Consider the following 22,288-nt stretch of genomic DNA (forward strand, 5'->3'; position numbering starts at 1 on the left):
AATGGCGCCGATGCCCATGGATGCCCCCCCCCCACTTGTTGCTGGATTTAGGGGATTCAGAAGTACAAATGGTAGCTGCTCTTTTGCTTCTGCATGATTCAACCTCCCTGTTTGCTGCTGTCTTTTAGGTTTTGTTTCATTATTATTTGATGCTATTGGTATTGCGGCAATTTAACCAGGTTTTAACCAGATTTGCCAGACTGTATATTTGCACCTGATTTATATTTTAACTTATGTGTCCTGAGCCTTAGAAGCTGAAGCCCTGTGCTTAAGGTTGTCTTCAATGCCATTCACCTGTCAGCTCCGCTGAGAGTCTGGGGGGGGGGGGGGGATTTTATGGTGGTGCATGGCGCAGGTAGAAAATAGTGATGATCCACAGAGCAGCTCACAGCAGCAGAGGACTTAACTAAACAGAACATAGAGACGACCACAAAATATAGGGACCACAAGCGGTCTAATACAAAACAGGAAAAGGGGGACTAACTAAAAAGTAACCACAAAGTAACTAGGGGACAGAGTAAACTGAGAGCTAGACTTGGCAATAACCAAAGTCACTAATACGGTGTAAACAATGACTGACCAACAAACTGTGAGGACAGGCACTTAAATCAACATGGAAAACAAGGGGCAAGTGTGGAACATACAGTAACAAAATTAAGCAATCAATACAGGCACAAGACAACAAGAACCAGGTGGAATATATTACAAAATTAAAAAAGGTTCAGGAACGAGAAACACTACCAAATGCAGAGGGTAACAACACAAAATACTAGGAATCACATAAAACGAGACACAGGCAAGGTAACCGAAAAAGAGGGACGAAAGGGATTCAGGCTCTGAGCCTCATAGTGAACCCATTGAGCTAGAGAGCAGGCAGATGAGCAGGGAAACACACTAGAGTCTGAAGGACTACAAGACCGACAAGGTGAGAGCAAGACGACCACCAACACCTCCTGACCAAAAGGGACAGGACACATAGGACAGGGTCTGATGGGCATCAACTCTGACATGGGAAGGTTACATGTCATTTAATTGTAGTGCAGTGTATTTTTTGTGTGCTTGCTAAAAAACATAATCCAGCTAGTTAACCCTCTTTGGATCAATGCGAGCCATTAAGGATAACTGTTTTATAACTGTTGTCTTTCGTTATACTGTAGTTATCACTCTGCATTAATAATTATATTTGGTTGCCCCGCGACCCCAGTTGGGATTCAGCGATTTCAGAAACTGGATGGATGGATATATTTGGTGGGGTCACTGTCTCTCTTGGCATAATGAACCAGTGTGACTTACTTGTATTGCGTTAGGGTTACAGTGCCCACAATTATTGGCACCCCTTGTAAAGATTTGTAAAAAAGGGTTAGAAAAAAAAAACCCTTTTGGTGAAGTAGTTTTATATTTCATACTTATATGTACAACGTTCCTTTGCCAGTATAACAGCACTGAGTCTTCTCCTATAACATTTTATAAGGAATACAGAGAAGGTCATCTGAGACCATTCCTCTTTGCAGAATCCCTCCAGATCATCCAGGGTCCTAGACCCTCTATTGTGCAATCTGCTCTTCAGCTCAGCCCATACTGTATGTTTTCAATGGGGTTTGGGTCAGGGGACTGAGATGACCACGGCAGAAGCTTGATTCCATGGTCAGCTAATTATTTTTGTATTGAGTTGAACATGTCGAGTTTAATATGTTGTGTATTCCCTGGGTGGGAGTGTAGTTCGAACAAGTAACACCACTCAGGTCCCATTGAGATGATAATTCTCCCATTCTAATGAATTGTGCGGAAATCCAGTCATGAAGTAAGACATAGTGACTTATCTTACCAGGCGCAAAGGCAGAATTGAAACTCATAGGGATTAAACAGGTGAGATGTCAATACCCAAACAGGGGCAGAACAATAGCAAAATCATATCACAAAAGTCAAAGAGGACAGGGCTGGAAAATATTAATAGTTCTCTGTTCCGTTGCAATGATTCTTGCATTCCCACACAATCCTGTCTTCTGACCTCTATATACTGTACACTCATGACACGTGACAGACCCCGATACGTCGGATTCATACTTCCCCTCAAAAAAAAAAAAAAGACCTTTGTATTTAAATAATTAAGTTTTGTCCCTCTCCTATGTCCTTCTTATACTGTTGCACAGATACAGTATTAATACTTCTGTGTGTCCCCCATTGTAATAATGCAGTGAAATGTCAGCTGCATAGATTGCAAGGGAACACAAAACTGCTTCAAAATAATGTTTTCTGACTCTGCCTCTTTAGACGCTTCGCAGATCAGAAACTGCAGGGCGTACCGTCAGAAGAAATCACGCCCAAACCACTGAGTACAAAGAACACTCAAAATAGCTCACAAAGAACTGGCAGATGTAAGGAGTATTTAAGTGATTGTGGGGGTAAACGAGCTACAGGTGTGTTCAATAACCTGAGGAAGGCGATCAGCACAGGGTTACCGGTTGCTTGGAAGATCCGGGTTGGCTCCTGGATCACAGGGATGATCTCCCGGCCCCTGTAGACACCAAATTCAATGGTGGCTTCCCCAGTTCCAAAACTTATTGATCTTTCATGAGGAGTAGATTTCCATCATATAAGTGTCTTGATAATTGCAAATTTTTAGGTATTATTGCAATTTTTTTGCACATTATATATTGTGCATACATAGAAATTGGAGACCGAATCCATCCATCCATCCATCCATTTTCCAAACCGCTTATCCTACTGGGTCGCGGGGGGTCCGGAGCCTATCCAGGGAACAACCCAGCCCATTGCAGGCCACACTCACACACTATTCACTCACACATGCATTCCTATGGGCAATTTAGCAAGCCCAATTAGCCACAGCATGTTTTTGGACTGTGGGGGGAAACCGGAGTACCCGGAGGAAACCCCACGATGACATGGGGAGAACATGCAAACTCCACACACATATAACCCAAGCGGAGACACGAACCTGGGTCCCAGAGGTGTAAGGCAACAGTGCTAACCACTGCACCACCATGCCGCCCAGAGACCGAATCGAATTATATTGCTATGTTTAAATATTTAACAGAGTCGTGCACAAATTGATGAGTGATTTTATTCTTATATGAAATGATGGACAAAAAAACACATGACACCATATCCACTTTTATAAAATGTGGTGTATTACAGATTTAATAGGAAATATACAACATTTATAAGTTGCCTGCAGTGCCAGTTGATTGATGCCGTTTTCCATTTGCATGACTTCATTTAACAAGCTACAATGGTTCATCTTCTTCTGCAAAAACAAGTGAAATTAAGTTCTTGCAATGGAAATACACGTAGGTGGCATTAGACTGTCATGGTGCATTAGAAAAAGTTGTTCTCTGCAGCTATGGGGGTTAACAGGACACTGATATACAGTAGGTCTACATAAGTAACGCAGTCAATATTATTGGCAAAAACAAGAATAATACCTGTAAATTACTGGAACCTCTGCATAATAGCTACAATTCAAATAAATAATAATAGTAAATTACAATCCATAATCTTCTATTCTTGGGGGTATTATATGATAACCCATCTTTTAAATAGAAATTTAAACCGATTAAACAATGTAAAACATACTGTGACCCCAACTAGAGGCCTCTTTTAACAAGCACCTGTAGGACAATTAGAACAATTAGCAATTAGCCTATTACAGCACTTACCTGGGTAACCTTTTAATAACGTTATTAACGTTAATTCTAGAATATATACTGCTGTTAATGAGGCTATGGGGTTTCAGCTATCTGTGCTGTGCAGCTGCTGCCCGTATAAATAGCACACTGATAAATTACGACGTAATTAGTTTGTGACACCTCTTTATTTCCCTCTTTGATACACAAATTGGCTCATCCAGGAGAAAACATGTGATGTGCACTTTTTAGCTTTGCCGGACTGCATGTGTAAACTCTCACTGACATGTAATTACAAGCCACAACACGAAAGTGAAAGAGAAAGACCAACTGTGGACCTGGCTTTAATACAGATGGTCTCCAGCTGAGGGTAACTGGCAGGGGTGATGCCTGAGTCCTGCTTCATTATTACAGATTGCACATACTTTAATCTAAGCTTCGGGATTTCAAGCATTATTGTAACATGTATTCAGTGAATAACAGTGCGATTCTTCTGCAGTTGCTTCGGGGACAATGGAGAGGGGATGAGACAAACAGCAATATAGTACAATGTGCAATGTAAAAAAGTATAACATAAATAATAAATTAGCAAAAAAAGCTTAAGTAATGTGGGATGGGGATGAGGTAGTTAATGTTTATGGGATGTGCAAATTGAGTAGGCCCTATAACAGACACAGACTGGTCCACAGACTGGCTCCTGTTTTAATGTCACTCATTATCACGTAAAAGCTATGTCATAATGTATTCAGTAAGCACCATTTTAACCCTCTGTCCCCAGGTCTAGGGGTAGGGAACACACTTTCACTGACTGGGGCATGATCACACATTTCTTTAAATATCATAAACTTAATTCATGGCAAATAAATTATTTCTTATATATTTGTTTTGGCATTATACTCATCTTAATTTTAATGTATATTGTAAATATGTCATATTTATGTTAAATCTGTAATTTCACATCAAAGTATAGACATTGGAAAATGCTGTTTGGAATATTTGCAGAAACATTATAAAAGTATATAGTAAGCAATGGTGGCAGTTTGTTTTGATCCCAGATATCTGATCACCAAAGTCTTGGCTACATGAAGATGACCAAATGGTGTAGTTGCAACATTCAGTTGGATAAACCAAACTCATGTCACTATTTCTGGGCTCCTTTCATTAAATATGTAGCAACTTTCATGTGTATGAATGAGCCATTCACACCTGGCCACATCCCCCCCCCCTTTTATGGCGCTGATGGGGATGTATCTGGATCGCGTTTCACTGCTGCGCTGTTCATCTAATTACCATGCGAATGTGATCTGAATAAATGCGGTTGTTTAGAATGTGAATAGCGATCTTCAGGTGAGGGCAGCACTACACGCTCCCGATGCAGGTAAAACAAAGTAAGGTGACGTGTTTTTTTGCCAATTTAGCCTAATTTTAAAAACTTTAATACTTCCGACAATGTACGTTTTGAAAAGAAGACAGACTGCAGATTTAGTCAGTGTTTTTTTCACGATTCTACGTAAAGATTTCAGGGAGATATAAATTGAAATAGACGCGAAAAATACGCTGCATCGTCGACGACGCACTCGACCCCAGAGGGTTAAACAAATAAAGAAGATTACTTTCCAGGCGGATGAATGTGTTACAGTTCCTGCTGCCAGAATGTGTCTTGGGAAGTATTTGATTTTTATCAAGAACTATACACTTTGTGGGATGTTGCTGGAGTGCTTTAATTATGTAGTTCAACTGCAGGCTGAATTAAGGACTATAGTCATATCATTTATATCATACGATGTAACGGTGGGAGAGGTGTCACACCACCAAACACTCAAGGAGGCACAAAGGGCTGAAATTGCAAGCTTTATTGAGCCGAGGGCAAACAGAAACTGAATTGGCAAGCTTAATCATGGTCGGAGTAGCGGGAGAAGGGTCGAAGAAGCCAGGTAGGTCCGTCCGAGAGAAGGCACACGATGGGGAATTACACACGGTGGGGATCTGGGGAGCTGAGACAGGGACAGGAGCACGACAGGTAGGTTAGGTCAGGACTGCAAGGAGGACAAAGAAGAATCACTCTGTACGTCGCACGGAATCAGTAATATCTCATGCTGGACTGTACGGTCTGGACATTGAGGCCGGTCCGCCTAGTGTTTCCATCGACGTGCCTTGGCATCCAGGACAACACAACCAGTTATCTACAGCAGGAACCCCACTGGGCTGAGGGTCCCAATGGAACGGGGAAGCTGATACCCCAGGAAATATCGAAAGGGGGAGACCCCATACAGTGAACTATGACCCCCGGTCAGACACTATGTCCTCATGAACTCCATAATACCTGAAAACCCAGGTGAGAAGAACCTTGGCAAGCTCAGACGCTGAGGGTAGTTTACATATGGGGATCAGCCTGCATATCCCAAAGAATCGATCTACTGTATAGCGGTCAGAATTACTGTATGTCTCTGGGACCGCAGAAGGTCAGTGGTGAAATCCGGGGCCAGATGGGACCAGTGGCACTGTGGCACCAGCAGGGGTTGGAGGAGTCTCGCGGGCTAGCAGTTTTCTACCTTGTGCTGAGCAGACAGGGCAGGATACAACAAACTCCTCCACTTCCTCCCTCCAATTTGTTTGACAGGGTTCAGGAAACAGGAGGATGGAAGGATTGGAATGGGTTCTTTCAGGCACTGTGGGTAGGTGAAATTGACGAGTTAGGGCATCGGCCTTAGCGTTCTTCTTCCCTGGGATATTAGATACTTTAAAATCAAACTTAATAAAAAAAAGGGCCCAATGGGCTTGTCAAGGGTCGAGGCGTTTGGACATCCAGTCGGGACCTGGATTGGTGGACGGCTCCCTCTAGCCAGTGGCACCATTCTTCCAGGGCTTCCTTGATAGCCAGCAACTCATGGTTCCCAATGTCATAATTACATTCCGCTCGTGATAGCTTCCAGGAGAAGAAGGTCCAGGGGTGCATTCCCCAGTCCGTGGCATGCTGGAAGAATACTGTACCCACTCCTACCTTGGAAACATCCACTTCTACCACAAAGGGTTTTGAGGGATCTGGATGCTGGAGGACAGGCCTTGAATGGCTTTAAGAAGAGAGGTCAGGGGTGCGGCTACAGTACTGAAACCATAAATGAATTGGCGGTAGAAACTGGCGAAGCCTAAGAACCTCTGGAGGTCTTTCACTGTGTAGGGTTGGGCCACTCCCGCACGGCTTTTACCATTTCCGCATCCATCCTCACACCTCTAAGAACTTGCTGGCAGAAAGATGGGACTCACACCTCATCTTGCACATAGAGGTCGTTCTCTTGGAAGCGTTCTAGCACCCGTTGGATGTGTCCCACGTGGACATCGAGAGAAGGGGAATAGATGAGATATGTACACTATAAAAAAGCATCACCTGAAACATAAAATTCTGGAAAATGGATGGGTATTAGCCAACCCGTATGGCATGAGAAGATACTCCTATTGTCCAGTGGTGGTGATGAAGAATGTCTTCCATTTGTCGCTCTCTCGAATGCGTACTAAATTGTAAGCACTCCAGAGGTCCAACTTGCTGAAGACCCTGGCCTCCCTATGTTGTTCCAGAGCTGGAGGAATTAGAGACAGGGGCTCCTGGTGCTTGTGGGTGATGGTATTGAGGCCCCAGTAATTGATACAAAGTCTCAGGCCTCCATCTCTCGCTTCTTTCCTTCCTTTCAGTATCGCTTCTTTCCTTCCTTTCAAAAATCCTCGAACGTACAGTCTACAACCAGCTTTCTCTCTATCTCTCTCAGAGCAACCTCCAGGATCCTAATCAGTCTGGCTTCAAAGCAGCTCACTCTACAGAGACTGCCCTCTTAGCAGTCACTGAGAAGCTACATGCTGCCAGATCAGCCAAACTGTCATCTGTCATCAGCAGCATTTGACACGGTCAACCACAAGACTCTTCTGTCCATCCTTAGGAGTCTTGGCATTGGTGGCTTGGCATGGCACTGGCTTGCTTCCTACCTAGAAGGCTGAACATACCAAGTGACATGGAATGGATCCACATCTACCCCACGTTATCTTTTCACCGGTGTCCCTCAGGGCTCGGTTCTTGGCCCTCTCTTATTCTCCCTCTACACTAAATCTCTTGGAGAGGTTATATCCTCACATGGCTTCTCCTACCACTGCTATGCCGATGACACTCAACTCATCCTCTCCTTTCCTCCCTCAGACACTCATGTCTCCACTAAGATCTCTGCATGCTTGGCAGACATCTCATCTTGGATGACCACTCACCAACTAAAACTCAACACTAGTAAAACCGAACTGCTTTACATCCCGGCTGACTCATCCCCCCTCCAGGACCTTGCAATCTCCTTTGACAACTCCCTGATCCGTCCTTCGGGTTCTGCTCGCAACCTTGGAGTTACCATGGATGATCGGTTGTCCTTTTCCTCACATATCGCCAGTCTTTCTCGCTCTTGTCAGTTTCTCCTCTTTAACATCAGGAGGATACGTCCATTTCTTTCCACTCAGGCTACCCAGATACTCGTCCAGTCCCTCGTCATCTCACGCCTGGACTACTGCAACTTGCTTCTAGCGGGTTTACCACTGCGTGCCATCTGTCCCCTCCTTGTGCCACACCACTCCTTTGCTACGCTCTCTCCACTGGCTTCCTGTAGCCACCCGCATCAAATTCAAAACACTGATGCTCGCATACAAAGCCAAAAATGGTCTGGCACCATCCTATCTAAAAGACCTCATCACACCCCGTACTGCACCCCGATCTCTCCGATCCTCCAGCACTGCTAGACTGGTCCCACCACCCCTCAAGGCACAAGGACGACACACATCTCGGCTCTTCTCTGTCCTGGCGCCTAGTTGGTGGAATGAACTCCCCCTTGATGTCCGAACAGCAGAAACCTTAGCTGTCTTCAAGCGACAACTCAAAACTTTCCTTTTTCAGAAATACCTGAAGTAGTACTCTGTATTCTTACTCACCTCTTTTCCGTGTGTGTGTGTGTGTGTGTGTATGTGTACAAAAAATAAAAAAAATTAAAAATTTGTTGCACTTTCTCAACAGAGTGTTCACATAGATGGTATTCATAGCTTGGGTCCTTATTGAGCTAGTATCGGAAAAATTCATCGCAGCATCTTAAACCACTTATGTAAATCGCACTGGCTAAGGGCGTCTGCCAAATACTGTAAATGTAAATGTAAATCTCTCTTTTTCACAAAGAAGAAACCTGAGGATATGGGAGAGGTGTAGGGACCGATTATACCTTGAGTGAGGGCCTCCTTGACATATGTACTCATGGCCTCCTCCTCGTGTAGAGGTATCCTCTTGGCCAGGTGGCCCCCTCTCTTGCTTGATGGTACAGTCCAAACTTCAGTGTGGTGGCAGCCCAAAGGCCTAAGGTTTACTGAAGACATCAGCAAAGTCATTGTAATGTGGTGTAACCTGGGCGAGTCTCTCTGGTAGGGGCTTTCTAGGACAATATTCAACAGGGTAACGTGATACAGTGGGCTAAACACGATGGGGCCTGAGTAAGGATCTCTCCCTTCCTCCATCTCTTATGGCTGGGAAAACCAGGAACTGGATCTCCTCCCCATGGGTGGCTCCCACACACTGAGACAATGGACAAGACACCCAGAGAGTGCCTTAATCTGAGTCTCATAATATTTCCATTGACAGAATTGACATCAGACATTATTGGGGACAGCCAATTCAGTACAGCCAATTCAGTTCGCTATAACGGACATGCAGGCTCTGCCTATAAGGGGCGTGGCGTGTCGGTGATATCCAGCGTAGTTTTGTTCGCTATAACAGACATGCAGGGTCCGCCTATAAGGCGTGTGGCGTGCCGGTGATATCCAGCGTAGTTTTGTTCGCTATAACAGACATGCAGGGTCCGCCTATAAGGCGTGTGGTGTGCCGGTGATATCCAGCGTAGTTTTGTTCGCTATAACGGACATGCAGGCTCCGCCTATAAGTCGTGTGGTGTGCCGGTGATATCGAGCGTAGTTTTGTTCTCTATAACGGACATGCAGGCTCCGCCTATAAGGCGCGTGGCGTGCCAGTGATATCCAGTGTAGTTTTGTTCGCTATAACGGACATGCAGGCTCCGCCTATAAGGCATGTGACGTGCCGGTGATATCCAGCGTAGTTTTGTTCGCTATAACGGACATGCAGGCTCCGCCTATAAGGCATGTGGCGTGCCGGTGATATCCAGCGTAGTTTTGTTCGCTATAACGGACATGCAGGCTCCGCCTATAAGGCGCGTGGCGTGCTGGTGATATCGAGCGTAGTTTTGTTCACTATAACGGACATGCAGGCTCCGCCTATAAGGCGTGTGGCGTGCCGGTGATATCCAGCGTAGTTTTGTTCGCTATAACGGACATGCAGGCTCCGCCAATAGGCGCGTGGTGTGCCGGTGATATCCAGCGTAGTTTTGTTCGCTATAACAGACATGCAGGCTCCACCTATAAGGCGCGTGGTGTGCCGGTGATATCCAGCGTAGTTTTGTTCGCTATAACAGACATGCAGGCTCCGCCTATAAGGCGTGTGGCATGCCGGTGATATCCAGCGTAGTTTTGTTCGCTATAACAGACATGCAGGGTCCGCCTATAAGGCGTGTGGCGTGCCGGTGATATCCAGCGTAGTTTTGTTCGCTATAACGGACATGCAGGCTCCGCCTATAAGGCGTGTGGCGTGCTGGTGATATCGAGCGTAGTTTTGTTCTCTATAACGGACATGCAGGCTCCGCCAATAGGCGCGTGGTGTGCCGGTGATATCCAGCGTAGTTTTGTTCGCTATAACAGACATGCAGGCTCCACCTATAAGGCGCGTGGTGTGCCGGTGATATCCAGCGTAGTTTTGTTCGCTATAACAGACATGCATGCTCCGCCTATAAGGCGTGTGGCATGCCGGTGATATCCAGCGTAGTTTTGTTCGCTATAACAGACATGCAGGGTCCGCCTATAAGGCGTGTGGCGTGCCGGTGATATCCAGCGTAGTTTTGTTCGCTATAACAGACATGCAGGCTCCACCTATAAGGCGTGTGGCGTGCCAGTGATATCCAGCGTAGTTTTGTTCGCTATAACAGACATGCAGGCTCCGCCTATAAGGCGCGTGGAATGCCGGTGATATCAAGCGTAGTTTTGTTCGCTATAACAGACATGCAGGCTCCACCTATAAGGCGTGTGGCGTGCCGGTGATATCCAGCGTAGTTTTGTTCGCTATAACGGACATGCAGGCTCCGCCAATAGGCACCTGGCGTGCCGGTGATATCCAGCGTAGTTTTGTTCACTATAACGGACATGCAGGCTCTGCCAATAGGCGCGTGACGTGCCGGTGATATCCGGCACAGATACGTAGTTGGGATTATTAATAGTTATGCATTTGGTTAGGTAAAGTTGGATTACTACATGTACAATGTAATAATCTATACCCCAAGTATGCCTGCTGGGGTGTGGCATGAGTAAATGGTGTCCTATAGTTGTGTTCTTGGCATACAGCATCTCTGGACATAATGTACTTTGGATATAACGGACTGTTTTGCCATGTCCCTTGAAGTCTATTATAAATGGATTTTACTGTGTTCATAATTCATTAATGAATGTCAGCACTCGGATTACAGACCATTTTTTGATTCATACATTTCATATAGCGCCCTGCACCTGTGTTGTGCTATGCAAAAAAACAAACTGGAGTGAAAAATGAACTTAGCAACATATTTATGTATCTGTAATAATCATTAGGATGTCATTATCTGAATACTGTGAGCCAACTAGGGGTGAGCCAAACGGGGCCAGATTCGTTGAGTTTTTCATCATGACAATTGATTTCCAGCCGTGTGAGCAGTTTCCTGGACTAACGATGCCCAGTTGGAGGACATTATCAGTCCTCATTAAAGGAATAACCCAGCTGGGCCTGCATAGCAGGGCGGAGCCAAGCCTGGACAGGACTGCCACAGGGCGCCATGTTTTGAGTTGTTAATTTGCTTTGGGTAGGTGGTTTCTTTTTTAAATTGTTGGAAGTGTCTGAATCAAAGAGGCAGGCTTCTTCTTGAATTGGGTTTGTAAACATGTTTTGTTCCTGTTCTTTCTGGGTCTTCTGGTACCTATGACCTATAGTTTTGATATCCTCTCCCTGCCAATCAAGATTATCAGCCTAATTGATATCTGGTAAAGGCGTGGACCCTCTATTATGCTGTGTATTTGAGAAAAAAAAAATACAAATAAAGCTAAATATGATAATGCATATTAACTGACCATGGGGCTCTCACTGGGATAAAGGTGGAAGAGTCATGGGTAGATGTGCATGTTCAGTTAATGAATTGTCGCGGCTACCTCTACATTACATTTGATTTGCTTAGCAGACTATTCTATCCAAAACAGTGCACAAATCAAGAAATAGGATCAGCTGGTTTTTAAATTAATAAATTGAGGATTAAGAACCTTGCTGAAGATCCCATTGATTTGAACTGGGGACCTTTTGATCACAGCATAACAACCCACTTAGCCACACACGACCAAAGATTGTATTTATATGGGCTTTTATTTATACAGGCATTAACCTATTAATAAGCTGGACAGTCCCCGCAAGAGCCCCTGCCTATTTTACTGGCCCGCAGGACCAGCACTTTACATGGACATACTGAATATCCCACCTTCCTCACCACCGGCACCACATGAAAAACGAGGTGGCATGCTGTCCCAGAAATACGCTTTCAAGCATTATGAACTATTTTTCAGGTGTATTATTATTATTATAAACAACAACAACAAAACAACAACAATACTGCATGCTGTCACATACTAACAAACACAATTTCTGTCCCTACGGCAAGCGGCAGGAGAACCTGTGGAACTGAACCCATGCAACAGCATTAAAATAAATGTTTCCTTTCCCTGTATAACCTTATGATTATTCTGACCCCATTTAACTGTATATGGGTGTTATTTTATGGGAAGAATTTTTTCATCAGGCATAAAATGAGACAAAAGACCACCCCCCCCACTTGTGCTGTCCTCCTCTTGGGGATTATATAGGTTAGCAGCAGATTGTATCGCTCTGTTGTGGGCTCTGATACCTCTGACATTTTTTTCACACAAGTACCTTAAATATTTATTACCAGGTTGTACCTTGTGACCTCTGTCATTACCTTACATAGCATAGAGTCTTTAATGTTGTCCCTGCAGTCCTGGAACCTACTCTCCGGGGTGAATCAATGCAGTGACCTGCTGTATATGCATCCTCAGATCATTACCGCTATAAAATGCACTTTAGCATGATAACAACAACTTGTTTCTTACAGGCCACAGCTCCCGTGAGTTATAATTACGCCTGCATACTTAGCAGTAGCATTTTTGACGACCTTTTCCGCCCGTCACCTGTGTGCACAGTGCCTGTCGTGGACACTTCCTCCAAAGCAAACATTTACTGTACATTTGCTTTCTCTGCTTTTGCTTTGAAAAGGTTGCAGTCGGATGACCATGAATTTCAGAATCAGAATTAGAATTAAGGTTTATTCACCAAGCACAAATATGCACAAGGAATTTTACTTGGTATAAACATGCATAGATATAGAATAACATTCATCCATCCATTTTCCAAACCGCTTATCCTACTGGGTCGCGGGTGGGTCCGGAGCCTATCCCGGAAGCAATGGGCACGAGGCAGGGAACAACCCAGGATGGGGGGCCAGCCCATCGCAGGGCACACTCACACACCATTCACTCACACATGCACACCTACGGGCAATTTAGCAACTCCAATTAGCCTCAGCATGTTTTTGTGGGGGGAAACTGGAGTACCTGGAGGAAACCCCACGACGTCATGGGGAGAACATGCAAACTCCACACACATATGACCCAGGTGGAGACTCGAACTCGAAAATATTCACTATATTATAGGATTATTAAGTGCAAAAGTATTGATTTTATTGCACTAGTATTGAATTAACATATTCTTACTTTAAAAAATATCTAGACTCATATTAGGAGACCGAATATATGACTCTTACCTTAGCTATTACACATCAGAGTAAAAATTTTCTTATTTCTGTCTTATTTATGTATATGTGTGATTGTCAATATAAAATAAAATAAATATTAGCTATAGCATTCTTGTGATTTTATTCCACCTGTGGATGTTGTTTTAAAGCTGTGGATAAAATTATTGTAAATATATATTATTTACCCCCAAATTCTGTAAGATGTATATCTGACAAGATGTATTTGTATTTGCTTTGGAGTTTAATTATTTCATATATATTTTGAATATTTTCTTATTTCAAATATTTTATGCATGCTTACGAATCGCTGAAGTGGTGAACCGAAAACACAGGCTAGATCCAACTGACATTTATACTGGTTGTTTGCCTTACAGTATAACCAGTAGACGTCATTTTATGGTCCGTGCCTTGAAATGACCGGGGGGGAAAAAGACACGATACTTAATCAGTGGTGCTACTGAGAAGGAAGAAGATTCAGTGTGATAGTGATCACAGCGGGAAGGATATACTTATTGCTTAAGCTGAATTATTCACTGGATCAGATTTCGTACATATATAACTAAGACTTTTAAAAGTATGGCTTTTCTGTGGTTTGTTTTACATATGATCATATTTGTTCTAGGTAAGTACATAATTATTGTTTGATCTAATTTTAAGCTTTGCTTAATTCAATTTTTTAATTGAAATTGTATTTCCTACATTCAAATGTTATATGAAATACAGCACTGTGCAAAAGTCTTAAGCAACCAAAGAATATTGTGTTTCACGCTATTTATCTGGGCAGTAAGTGTATATTTGCTTAAAAAAATGACTTAACTTTATAATGCAAACTAATAAACAGTAACTGAATTAAAATGCACATAGTTACTGATATCCTTCTGGATGGCTAGAAGAACACAGCTTTGGTTCCCAGACCTCTCCTCAGGGGCGCCCCAGCCATTCCATGGATGAAATTTCACCACCAGGTCACGTAATTAATTACCTTAGTCAGTTTAAAAATTCCATGAGGTATTGATTAGTCAGACAAGATGCACTAATGGTTCAGTTCAACTAATTCATGGATATATTGAAAAGTAACTGCAAATACTAGGCTATGCTGATTTCATGACAGGTTTTGCAACAGTAATCTAATACATTTGTGACCCGTAGCCACAAAATGGGTCTTAAGTCGCACTGGTAGAATTTCACCCATAAGACTCATTTCGTGGTGATTGGTCACATTTTGACAAACAAAATCGTACTTTTACACCAACATAAACATGCTATGAACATAAATTTTCTTTCACGGCCTAAGAATTTTGCACAGTACGGCATATTAAAACACTATGGGTGTTTCTCAATATGTGTACTTGACCGTTCTTGTGCACTCGTGTACCAGTCTGACGTCATCTTCACTGGCCGAATGCCAGTTCCAATACTCAAGAACAGAAGTACAGACGCTGCTCTACCTACGAATGAGATACGTTCCAAACAAACATTCGTAACTTGAAATGTTCGTAAGTAGAGGAGCGTCTGCACAGTGGCCGGTAAAAATCCCCAGATGTAATTCCTGTCGAGCCCCGAACATCAAGCATGCATCGGTCGCATCCTTGCCAAAAGGGATGATCCTATGATTCATGGCGCCGCATGTACAATCTTTGCGTTCTTGGTATCGAGAAAACCCCTGTGTGTAACACAACTGTGACTGCCATTAGCTCCTGTCTTGCTAACGCTCAATGCAACGCTGAAACAGGGAGTAGCAGGGTCCAGTCCGCGGGTGAGACCACAGCGTCGCTCACCACCAGTCCCCTCAGCATCAGCTCTACAGCTTCCAACGTTGGAAAAGCTCCCCCAGCCATCAAGCCCAGCACCGGCATTACAGCTTCAGCCGTGAGCTCCACCAAGAGGCCCACCAATGAAAATACTTACCTACGCACCACGCCCACCTCCACCTGCAGCAGCACAGCAGTGAGCCAGAAGTTCAGCACAGCTTCATATACCGAGAAAATCAATAGCTCTCCGCCTCTGAAGTTACCACGCAGCGTTTCCAGCATCGTCATGTTCTTAGCAATGATATTGTTCCTTACATTTATTTTCATCTGAGACTGCTGTACAGTGAAAAGTGGGGCAGAGATCACCTGGATAATAGATATTTCTAAGTGAAATGTAACCTTTTAAAAATGTAATAAAAAAAAATTATAAAACAATACATAAAAAATCTAATAAACATATTTTCATGGTTTTCATTTGCTAGATTAGGCAAGACATGCATTTTGAGTTGCTGTCAAAATAGCACCGAAAAAAAGGGAAGATTTTTTTTTTTGCATTAGTTTGAAATGCAAAAGCAGTCGTTTGAATGCCTGCAGTTGGAGTGGTTGTTGAACAAGAGAGATGTTCGTTTGACTGGAGGAAATGTTTTGATACCTGAGAATCATATTTTGTGGGAAAAGGCGTAACCCAGGTATAGTCCTAGATGCTTTCAATGAAATGTAACTTTTAAATGTTTTGAGGATTTGTTGCTCAACTGCACGCATCTGATTTCAGAACAAAATTTTCACAAAAAAAAAAAATCTCGTTAATTCGCATTTTTAATGCCGGGTCGTAACAGCTTATTATCTTATATGGAAAGCATGATAAAGTTTGAAAAATATGGCAGTTTCATTTGCAAAGTATGATGTATGCAACAGAAAGACGTTCACCTAAATAATTTATTCATGCCTCTAGAGCAGGGAGAAATGAATAATACAGTATTCAATTTGACTTGTTTATTTAATACCAATTCTATACAGAGAGCAGAATACTAACAATGTCAATTAACCGGTGATTATACCGGTGCTAGGTTAATGACCATTTTCACAGTGGGAACACGTTAAATAAAATTGCAACAATTTTAATATGTCTGCATAAAAACTGTCATGGTGTATTACTGAAATTTAATAACAGGCAAAATGATAGGGATGCAGTCCCTATGACCACTGTCATGTCTCGGGACCGTTAGGTTCGAGACCCTTGAGAGCCCAGTGCTGCCTTGCCTTTGAGTGAGGTCGTTTGTGCCAGTTTTGCTGGCAAAAGCCTTAATCATGTTTGCAAATTATAGGTCACTCAGAGTAATGGTTTCTGTATTGCAAATAAATCATAATAATTTAGAATGCCAAAAACAGAGGTTTGAGGAATACATTTTTGATCTTTCTTTTTTTTTAATTGAAACTTTATTAGCCTAGCCTGCAGACCGGCATGCTATTAAAAGGACCTCTGTTTTGACAAGTACCCGAAGGACAATTAAAACATTAATAATTATCTCATCATGGCATCTGTGCACATGCCTCTCTATTAACATTATTCCTGTTAATACTGGCATACATCTTAGTTTTAATGAGGCTACGGGTGTACTAAAATATACTTATTCATCTGGGACGCGATACATTTTCGCTCACTGCCAAAGACAAATGCTTAAAGGAGCATGCCTGTTGCTGCTTCTGCAGCTATTAATATTGTCTGCCTTCTGCCCGTGCAAAACACACGCCGCATATCTCGCCGAGGAAGCGGGTTTAACTGCCCTGTCTCGTCCACTGGTCTCCTTCGCTAGTATGCAGATCGTATACCTTGCAGACAGAAACGCGTTGAGGAGCTTCGGACCGCTGCGGCGATCTTAAGCTAACGAAAAGGGGAGGGGGGGGGGGGGAGACACTGCTGTAGGATAATAGCATATGTCAATCGGACTACCGTTGCGTGACAAGGAGGGGACCGAAGTATGATATTTACGCATGTTGTGTTTTGGATATCATGGACATCTGGGCTCATTCAGTGTTAAAATCAGCACTGGCTTGTAAATGCATATTAGACCACAAAACTGGGTGCAAGGAACAGAAAGTAGGAGGAGGGGTGCTGATGCGACATTAGTGCCGACGGTGTCCTGTGCTGCACTCACACGCGGCTGCACGCGACTGTAAATCAGTCTGACAAATGCAAGGCTGCAGAGAGTATTTGATTTGCATAATATACGGCTCATTACCTGCATGATGTAAATTCCCAGGCTCTAGCATCAAATCCAGTTCCCTTTAATATTGCTATTTGTCACACAGTACACAAGTTAATATATTTATGAAGCAAAGAAGTATACTGATTCTACAAAAAAAATGTTTCCTTTACGGCAAAGCTTTTAGAAAGCGCACAGGCTACAGTTAGTTGTAGTGTTTGTGTTTTACTGACTTAACACGATGTATCTTTTGGGAAAAATATAAATGCAAAAAAATGCAAAAAAAAGGTATCACGTGGTTTTATAGTATGTTACACACAATATAATTGCGCTCAGTTGAATATAACTGTATAACAGATGGGTCTTTAGGCAGAAAAATGAACCAATGAGAATACCATTTGAAGGCATGGAAAAATCATTGGAAAGTTCCAGACCGAATACATTGTCGACATGAACTTGACGGCACCAAATAATTAGTTAATTAATTTAACTCTTGGGTTATACGATTAATCATTAGTATGCTAGTCATACTAGCCTAATATGTTTTAGTTTAGATAAAGCAAATTTTCCTAATACCTTTTCAATGGACCGATTCTAATATAAACACATTTTCCCAGAAGGGAAAAGAAAAGCTTTTCGTGTTTAGTGCAAATAAACTGATTTAGATATGCGCAGGCAAAGCACTAGGTTTCGCCTCTACTTTAGTCGTTCCCTTGTAAAAAAAAACCCCATTGGTCGAGAGAATGTTGCCTTCAGCTTGCAGTTCCCCGCTTTAACAGAAGGTGTCACTCTGACACAGTCAGGGAAATCCAGTCTCCACTCTACCGAATGCAATAATTGTCATTCTCTTTGAATGGCTCTAGACGGGATATCAAATAGCAAAGTACATTAGTTTGATTTGCATATTTTCTTCTTTCTCCTGTGGTAGTTTCTAATTTCGATGAGGGATGGCGCTTCCCCCCCCCTTAACATTGTTTAGCATGGATAACTAGATGTGAAAGAACAGATAGCGTCAGCCATGACAGAAGATCACGCTTAAACTAAATTCAGGTCTTATTTTATATTAATGTGAATGGGAAATGTGCTTCGAGGGACAGAAGTAGAGTATTATATGTTTAAGACTTTGACTTAAAAAAAGTGACAAAAAATCCTAACCTATTTTTAACATTTTACAAGTTCATGTGTAACCAGTGGTAATGAAACAGGGAATTAACATCTTTATAGTAAATGCACGAATTGGGCAATGCCTCAATGTATTATTCTAAGCGGTAGGAAGGTTGAACAGGAATTGCAATGCACTTTACAGTCTTTTGCAACATGTTGTTGGCATCAAATTTTAATTCAGCATATACTTCTCATACGACAATTGAATTTCTCACAATTAACTGGCCTTCCATGATCAATTAAGATGATAATAATTGAATCATCAGGTATTGAAAATAGGATGAAAGGCTGTAGAAGATAGTAGAAATATTTAGACAAAAATATAATCGCAAATATAATAATTTAGAGTGCCTTAAATCTAATGTGTTTCATTTAAATTATTGATAAATGAAGACCTCCACTATCAAAACAGAGTACCAATTTGTACCTTTTTCACTGGAGCTGTGCCCTCGAGGCTCTGCCAGTTGTACCATAGCTGTGGGTAATTGTACCTTTTAGCCTAATCTAAGGTACAGAAATGGACTCTGAGGAACATCCCCAAGATGCAAACAACATTAATGTACCCCTGATGGTACAAAAATGTTTCTCAGAGTCCATTTCTGTATCCGAAAGGTACATTTACCTACATATAGGGTGCAAGTGGCCCTTGAAGGTGCAGCCCCAGTGACAAGCAAAGGTACAAATTAGTACCCTGTTTTTCTGACAGTGTGCATTTTAATAAAGCAGCTGTACTTTTTGTTACACACATTTTATTTTAAGGTTTGTGTTTACAGCCAGGTGTTCAGACACTTCTGTAGTAAATATACAAGCGAGCAAGATAATGAAAGTTAGTGAAGCAGTTTTCTGCACTGTAAAGCTCTGCTTCTTCTCCAAAGTGAGCCTCAGGGTCTGTTTTAAGACAACTTTTATTTTCCACTTTATTGGCTTAGCAGTATTTCTCATTCAGAGTGGCATGTACGCTGTGGCGGCCGATTTCACGCCTTCCTTTGTTCATGCATTGGTATATTTGCTAAAAGAGTTCTAGGTACCTGCCTTAACAGCCAACCACCTGAATTTGAATCTAAATTCTCTCTCTTGTGAAGGAAAAATCCTTTTGGGTGGGAAAGCAGAACACAGTTTAGGAGGGTGGATTGTAAGTCATGTCCACTTGTCTATTTGCTTTTGAAAACCTTTGATGTAACCTGTTGACTTGAAAAAACATAGATATTTTTCAGGCTTTTATTAATAATGATTTATGACTTTGCGTTACATTATATATATATATATATATATATATATATATATATATATATATATATATATATATATATATATATATATATATATATATATATATATATGTGATTGTTCCTCACTGCAAACAGGCACAGAGTGTTTCTGCCTTCCCTGCTGAAGGAACCTGCAAAACCTCTAGGCCAGGTTACTGGTGGGGAGGCAAACAAACCACTAGGTTAGATCAACTGTGGGGACAGGGGGCAGCTGAACTGAATTAACCCCCCCAAACCCTCGGTCTCCAGACTCTCCTTACTCAGACCAAGGGACCCCCTAACGTTAACATCAAGCACCTTTTATACCACCATTCTAACAATCCTTCCTTTTTGCTAAACATGTATGCAGTGAGACAGATATAATGCATCTTTGGCTTAGCCAGCATTCAGTCGACCGCTGATATCTATAGTATATTAAAAGATAAAATCTGTCTGTCTGGCTAACCGAGGCACAATTTACAGTAATTTAAGGAAATAACATGCATATTGTGTGCATTTATTAATAAAACCCAGATGTGTTTCCTGGGACTGGTAAACCTAAATTGAATAAGGGATTATTCATGATGCCTGGACAAATATATATATATATATATATATATATATATATATATATATATATATATATATATATATATATATATAAGAGAGCTTCACATTATGCTGTTATATATAATTGTACAGAATTACATAAGCTGTAGCAATGCTTATACACAATTAGGCAGGACTTGAAGGCATGATGGTGTATGATAATTGTAGAAGCCCACAGTGAGAGGGATTTCCAGACTCTGCCAATCACAGCCTGGTGTAATCTAACGGGAGCCAGTCAGATCACCTGTGGCTGACTGCGCAGTAAAGTAATCACACCTGCCATGCGTTTCAAAGCCCTGTTTCTCCTGCACTATGGCTCTGCAATGTGCTTTGATGAAGGGGGGGAGGGTTAATTTATGTTGTGCAAAACTAAAAGGAAAAGTTAATGTGTTGTAAGAAGCGGGGTTGCACTGGTGACGGGGGCTGTTCGTGTGAATTTACTCCACTCTCTATTGAATCAATCCTGTCCCTGCCCCCGGTCCCCAAAAAGTGACACCTAACACCCCCCCCCCCCCGCCCCCAACCCCCCACCCCACCGCACAAAACCAATTATCCTTTGCATCATCCCAGCATCTCTCAGTCACCCTGATTGTAGCTAATCTCACTTTTGCCTTTTAATTTGTCTCTGGAAAAAAAAAAAACTAAAAACTTCTCACGCTAAAGGACGCCTGTCCATCGCCGACACCGAGAGGCCATGCAGAGCGGTGATTTGCGTAAAAAAGTCAACGATGCCTAGTTAAAGTGGAAGGTGATCCATTTGATTAAATCCATAAATCAAGAAACTCACCCGAGAAACTGTCCTAAGTGTGCAACAAGTTTCTGAATATAAATGTGCCTCTAGCACGGACTATCAAGAACATTGAGTTGAAGGAGAACTCTTGGACCTACGGTACAAAACTCGATTTTATTATTTTTTTTTTTGTCTTGGTTTGGACATAATAAATATTAAAACGGTGTGGCCAGGGCACAGTAAAGGTGGCTACGAATCTCTATCTGCAGTAGGCCATACTTTTTCTGGTTATTTCTTGGAATTTGGTCCATGGTTCTTGGGGTTTCCATGGCAACTGACTCTGGTTGTATATACTCTCAGGACATGCTCGGTCAATGTACAATTTAAATGAATTCCCCTAGGGGGTCCCTCGGAGAGCTCACTGTTTCTCCCCGTTACTGAACAGACCTAAGATGTTGCCCAAAATCATAATTTACATGCATTCCCATTCACACAATGTTCTCCTGCAATAGAGCTTTATGCGAATAACTCATTCTGAAGGCGGCCCTTTAATGAAATGACAACGACTATGCTAAAAAAGGGGGCTTATTATCATCGAGGGAGCGTGAAAAGAGTCTTAGACATCCGGCTGAGTTAATTTCTTTGGCAGACTGACACTTGTTGTACTCAGTGCGGTCCACCTCGCTCTGTAAAGAGCTAGAAAATGTGCCCTTTTTGATCTAGTAGCACTGGTGTTGCATAAGATTTTATCTAGAAAGAGTCTGGTGCTGCAGAGAATATTCAGCCAGCAATCTCATCTGATTAAATGACTGATATCTGACAGAGGTAGCAGCATATTTGCGACGACGATTTGCAGCCCTGAAAAGCTTTAACTAATTTAATGCGTTCATCGGAACAAGAACGCAAACGTAAGACTCCGGGGGAAAAAAATGTCTAAAATAAAAACAGAATTTTATGAACGGCAGTTA

This window comes from Brienomyrus brachyistius, chromosome 18, assembly GCF_023856365.1.
Source record: "Brienomyrus brachyistius isolate T26 chromosome 18, BBRACH_0.4, whole genome shotgun sequence".
Classification (NCBI taxonomy): domain Eukaryota; kingdom Metazoa; phylum Chordata; class Actinopteri; order Osteoglossiformes; family Mormyridae; genus Brienomyrus; species Brienomyrus brachyistius.